The sequence below is a fragment of the Triticum dicoccoides genome, chromosome 3A (genome assembly GCF_002162155.2).
Source record: "Triticum dicoccoides isolate Atlit2015 ecotype Zavitan chromosome 3A, WEW_v2.0, whole genome shotgun sequence".
NCBI lineage: Eukaryota > Viridiplantae > Streptophyta > Magnoliopsida > Poales > Poaceae > Triticum > Triticum dicoccoides.
In genome coordinates this window covers 16,182,170-16,188,695 of record NC_041384.1, presented here as the reverse complement: position 1 = coordinate 16,188,695, position 6,526 = coordinate 16,182,170, and positions in this window count along the sequence as shown.

Sequence of the window (6,526 nt, the reverse complement as noted above, 5' to 3'; positions counted from 1 at the left end):
CATTATTCTTACTATTCAATTCATTGAGAAAATCATTTTGAGCCTTAAGTACTTGTTCTACTTGAGTGGTAATCATAGAAGCATGTTTACTAATAAGTTTAAGTTCACCTTTGACATTAGCCATATAATGACCCAAGTGTTCAAGCATATTTGAATTGTATTTCAATTGTCTACCAAAATAAGCATTAAAGTATTCTTGCTTAGCCATAAATTTATCAAACTCGTCTAAGCATGGGCTAGCAAACTTGGTAAATGGGATTTCAGCTTTACCATATCTATAGAGAGAATTTACCTTTACTACCTGTGTCGGGTTATCAAGACCATGTATTTCTTCAATAGGTAATGGATTAAGATCATATGTTTCTTCAATAGGCGGTAAACTAAGACCATGTATTTCTTCAATAGGAGGTAAATTTTTAACATCTTCAGCTTTAATACCTTTTTCTGTCATAGATTTGTTTGCCTCTTGCATATCTTCAGGACTGAGAAATAGAACACCTCTTTTCTTCGGAGTTGGTTTAGGAATAGGCTCAGGAATTGGCTCAGGAGGTGTCCAATTATTTTCATTTGTCAACATATTATTCAATAGAATTTCAGCTTCATCCGGTGTTCTTTCCCTGAAAATAGAACCAGCACTACTATTCAGGTAATCTCTGGAAGCATCGGTTAGTCCATTATAAAAGATATCAAGTATTTCATTTTTTTAAGAGGATGATCAGGCAAAGCATTAAGTAACTTGAGAAGCCTCCCCCAAGCTTGTGGGAGACTCTCTTCTTCAATTTGCACAAAATTCTATATATCCCTCAAAGCAGCTTGTTTCTTATGAGCAGGGAAATATTTAGCAGAGAAGTAATAAATCATATCCCGGGGACTACGCACACAACGAGGATCCAGAGAATTAAACCATATCTTAGCATCACCCTTTAATGAGAATGGAAATATTTTAAGTATATAAAAGTAGCGAGTTCTCTCATCATTAGTGAACAGGGTGGATATATCATTTAATTTAGTAAGATGTGCCACAACAGTTTCAGATTCATAGCCATGAAAAGGATCAGATTCAACCAAAGTAATTATATTAGGATCAACAGAGAATTCATAATTCTTATCAGTAACACATATAGGTGAAGTAGCAAAAGCAGGGTCAGGTTTCATTCTAGCATTAAGAGATTGCTGCTTCCATTTAGCTAATAACCTCTTGAGCTCGTATCTATATTTGCAAGCTAAAATATCTAGAGCAGCTTCTTTTTCAAAAACATAACCCTTAGGAATAACAGGAGATTCATATTTATTAGGGGGAGAGTCTTCATCATCACTTTCATCAATGTTATCAGTTTCAATAATTTCGTTCTCTCTAACCCTAGCAAGTTGTTCATCAAGAAATTCACCAAGTGGCACAGTAGTATCAAGCATAGAAGTATTTTCATCATAAGTATCATGCATAGCAGAAGTGGCATCATCAATAACATGTGACATATCAGAACAAATAGCAGAAGCATGTTTAGGTGTCACAAGCTTACTCAAAACAGAAGGTAAATCAAGTGTAGAGCTAGATGGAAGTTCCTTACCTCCCCTCGTAGTTGAGGTATAAATCTTGGCTTTTGGATCTCTCAAGTTCTTCATAATGATAAGCAGATATAAATCCCAAGTGACTCAAAGAATCTATGCTCCCCGGCAACGGCGCCAGAAAATAGTCTTGATGACCCACAAGTATAGGGGATCGCAACAGTTTTCGAGGGTAGAGTATTCAACCCAAATATATTGATTCGACACAAGGGGAGCCAAAGAATATTCTCAAGTATTAGCAGCTGAGTTGTCAATTCAACCACACCTGGAGACTTAATATCTGCAGCAAAGTATTTAGTAGCAAAGTAATATGATAGTAGTGGTAACGATAGCAAAAGGTAATAGTAGCAAAAGTAGTGTTTTTGGTATTTTGTAGTGATGATAACAATAGCAACGGAAAAGTAAATAAGCGAAGAACAATATATGGAAAGCTCGTAGGCAATGGATCGGTGATAGAGAATTATGCCGGATGTGGTTCATCATGTAACAGTCATAACCTAGGGTGACACAGAACTAGCTCCAAATCATCAATGTAATGTAGTCATGTATTCCGAATATAGTCATACGTGCTTATGGAAAAGAACTTGCATGACATCTTTTGTCCTACCCTCCCATGGCAGCGGGGTCCTAGTGGAAACTAAGGGTTATTAAGGCCTCCTTTTAATAGAGTACCAGACCAAAACATTAACACATAGTGAATACATGAACTCCTCAAACTACGGTCATCACCGGGAGTGGTCCCGATTATTGTCACTTCGGGGTTTCCGGATCATAACACATAGTAGGTGACTATAGACTTGCAAGATAGGATCAAGAACTCTCATATATTGATGAAAACATAATAGGTTCAGATATGAAATCATGGCACTCGGGCCCTAGTGACAAGCATTAAGCATAGCAAAGTCATAGCAACATCAATCTCAGAACATAGTGGATACTAGGGATCAAACCCTAACAAAACTAACTCGATTACATGATAAATCTTATCCAACCCATCACCGTCCAGCAAGCCTATGATGGAATTACTCACGCACGGCGGTGAGCATCATGAAATTGGTGATGGAGGATGGTTGATGATGACGATGGCGACGGATTCCCCTCTCAGGAGCCCCGAACGGACTCCAGATCAGCCCTCCCGAGAGGTTTTAGGGCTTGGCGACGGCTCTGTATCGTAAAACGCGATGAATCCATCTCTTTGATTTTTCTCTCCCCGAAAGGAAATATATAGAGTTGGAGTTGAGGTCGGAGGAGCTCCAGGGGGCCAACGAGGTAGGGGGCGCGCCCCCACCCTCGTGGCTAGGGTGTGGGCCCCCTGGTCTTCATCTTTTGCAAGGATTTTTTTTATTTCCAAATAGGCGTTCTGTGAAGTTCCAGGTAATTCCGAGAACTTCTGTTTCTACACATAAATAACACCATGGCAATTCTACTGAAAACAGCGTCAGTCCGGGTTAGTTCCATTCAAATCATGCAAGTTAGAGTCCAAAACAAGGGCAAAAGTGTTTGGAAAAGTAGATACGACGGAGATGTATCATTCCACCCGAAATTTGTGTGTCGTTATAAATATTGAATTTGGTAAAACGATCAAAGTCTCTCAGCAACAATCATATATTATTAAAATAGACGCAAGCCATGGCAGCCGAAGCATCTAAGTATAAGCGGAAACCGAGTACGGCGGCGTGCCTTCGCCTCGCTCTAGTGCTTGTAGTCGTTGCTAGGTGGCCTATGAATATGGATGCAATTTTGTTATTTCTTGTGGTCTTTGTGCTGTCATGATGTTTGATGAATAGATCAAAACATTTCCCGACAAAAAAAAGCAACACCGACAGAAACATGAGACGGAATAATGGAGCCGCCAGTACCGCCGATGGGGGCCGGACAGGTTTTCACAAACCGTGGTGTCGAGTCACAACAATGCATCGCATGGGAGGGTCAAGTCTCAAAAAGAAGAAGAAAAGGAAGATGCCTAGTGCTTTGTCGGTCCGGTAGTCGTTCACGTGGGTGGCTACTCCTGCACAGCATAGCACATCACCACCCATGCCTTGTCGTGTTCATTGACTTGCCGTGTTCATGCCCACTGGCTCGGCCTGCACCAACGCCAGCCCCCAGTTCAGGATGAGGAGTATTCTCCACTTTGCCCGCTCGGTGGTCAGCTCAGCCGGCATCGATGACGACAAGGAACTGAATGAGCTGAACGCCGAGAACTGTGCTAGTGCTGGTACCTATCAAAGCAAGCGGATAGATCAGCAAATTTTCTGACAAAAAAGCAACATCGTCACAAACATGACACGGGATAATGGAGCCGCCAGTGCTGCCGGTGGGGGCCGGACAGGTTTTCACAAATCGTGGTGTCGAGTCACAACAATGCATCGCATGGGAGGGTCAAGTCTCAAAAAGAAAAAAAAAGATGCCTCCTGCTTTGTCGGTCCGGTAGTCGTTCACATGGGTGGCTACTCCTGCACAGCACAACACAGCACTACCCATGCTTTGTCGTGTTCATGCCCACTGGCCCGACCTGCACCAACGCCGGCCCCCAGTTCGGGAGGAGGAGAATTCTCCAGTTTGCCCGCTCGGTGGTCAGCTCAGCCGTCATTGATGACGACAAGGAACTGACTGAGCTGAACGCCTAGGATTGTGCTAGTGCTGGTACCTATCAAAGCAAGCAGATAGATCAACAAATGTTCTGACAAAAAAAGCAACATCGTCACAAACATGACACAAAATAATGGAGCCGCCAGTGCCGCCGGTGGTGGCCGGACAGATTTTCACAAACCGTGGTGTCGAGTCACAACAATGCATCGCATGGGAGGGGCAAGTATCAAAAAGAAGAAGAAAAGCAAGATGCCTACTGCTTTGCTTGTCGGGTAGTCATTCACATGGGTGGCTACTCCTGCACAGCACAGCACATCACCACCCATGCCTTGCCGTGTTCATGCCCGCTGGCTCGGCCTGCACCAGCGCCAGCCCCCGGTTCGGGAAAAGGAGTACTCTCCAGTTTGCCTGCTCGGTGGAGCGCTCAGCCGACATCGATGACGACAAGGAACTGACTAAGCTGAATGCCGAGGACGGTGCTAGTGCTGGTACCTATCAAAGCAAACAGATAGATTAGCAGATTTTCTGACAAAAAAAGCAACATCGTCACAAACATGACACAGAATAATGGAGCCGCCAGTGCCACCGGTGGGGGCCGGACAGGTTTTCACAAACCATGGTGTCGAGTCACAACAATGCATCGCATGGGAGGGTCAAGTCTCAAAGAGAAGAAGAAAAGGAAGATGCCTACTGCTTTGCCGGTCCGGTAGTCGTTCACGTGGGCGGCTACTCCTACATAGCACAACACAGGACCACCCATGGCTTGCCATGTTCATGCCCACTGGCTCGGCCTGCACCAGCGCCAGCCCCCGGTTCGGGAAGGGGACTATTCTCCACTTTGCCCGCTCGATGGTCAGCTCAGCCGGCATCGATAACCACAAGGAATTGACTGAGCTGAACGCAGAGGACTGTGCTAGTGCTAGTACCTATCAAAGCAAGCAGATAGATCAGCAGATTTTCTAAAAAAAGAAACAACATCGTCACAAACATGACAGGAAATAATGGAGCCGCCGGTGCCGCCGATGGGGGCCGGACAGGTTTCACAAACCGTGGTGTCGAGTCACAACAATGCATCACATGGGAGGGTCAAGTCTCAAAAAGAAGAAGAAAAGGAAGATGCCTACTGCTTCGCCGGTCCGGTTGTCGTTCACTTGGGTGGCTACTCCTGCTCAGCACACCACAACACCACCCATGCCTTGCCGTTTTCATGCCCTCTGGCTCGGCCTGCACCAACGCCTGCCCGCGGTTCAAGAAGAGGAGTGTTCTCCACTTTGCCCGCTCGGTGGTCAGCTCAGCCGGCATCGATGACGACAAGCAACTGACTGAGCTAAACGCCGAGAACTATGCTAGTGCTGGTACCTATCAAAGCAAGCGGATAGATCAGCAGATTTCCTGACAAAAAAGCAACATCGTCACAAACATGACACGGAATAATGGAGCCGCCAGAGCCACCGATGGGGGCCGGACAGGTTTTCACAAACCGTGGTGTCGAGTCACAACAATGCATCGCATGGGAGGGTCAAGTCTCAAAAAGAAGAAGAAAAGGAAGATGCCAACTTCTTTGTCGGTCCGGTAGTCGTTCACGTGGGTTGCTACTCCTTCACAGGATAGCACCACCCATGCCTTGCCGTGTTCATGCCCACTGGCCCGGCCTGCACCAGCGCCAGCCCCTGGTTTGGGAAGAGGAGTATTCTCCACTTTGCCTGCTCGGTGGTCAGCTCAGCCGGCATCGATGACGACAAGGAACTGACTGAGTTGAACGCCGAGGACTGTGCTAGTGCTGGTACCTATCAAAGCAAGCGGATAGATCAGCAGATTTTCTGACAAAAAGCAACATCGTCACAAACATGACATGGAATAATGGAGCCGCCAGTGCCGCCGGTGGGGGCCGGACAGGTTTTCACAAACCGTGGTGTCGATTCACAACAATGCATCGCATGGGAGGGTCAAGTCTCAAAAAGAAGAAGAAAAGGATGATGCCTACTGCTTTGCCGGTCCGGTAGTCGTTCACGTGGGTGGCTACTCCTGCACAGCACATCACATGACCACCCATGCCTTGTCGTGTTCATGCCCACTGGCTTAGCCTGTACCAGCGCCAGCCCCTGGTTCGGGAAGAGGAGTATTCTCCACTTTGCCCGCTCGGTGGTCAGCTCAGCCGGCTTCGATGACGACAAAGAACCGACTGAGCTGAACGCCGAGGACTGTGCTAGTCATTACAAAAAAGTACACTTCTGTGATGATACGTGTTTGTCACAGTAGGTCGCGTTTTTTGTCATGCATGTACATCCATGACAAATTTATGACAGAATCAAGATAGTCATACATGTGCTGTCATAGAAGTGTTCCATGACATTACCAAAATTATCATCAC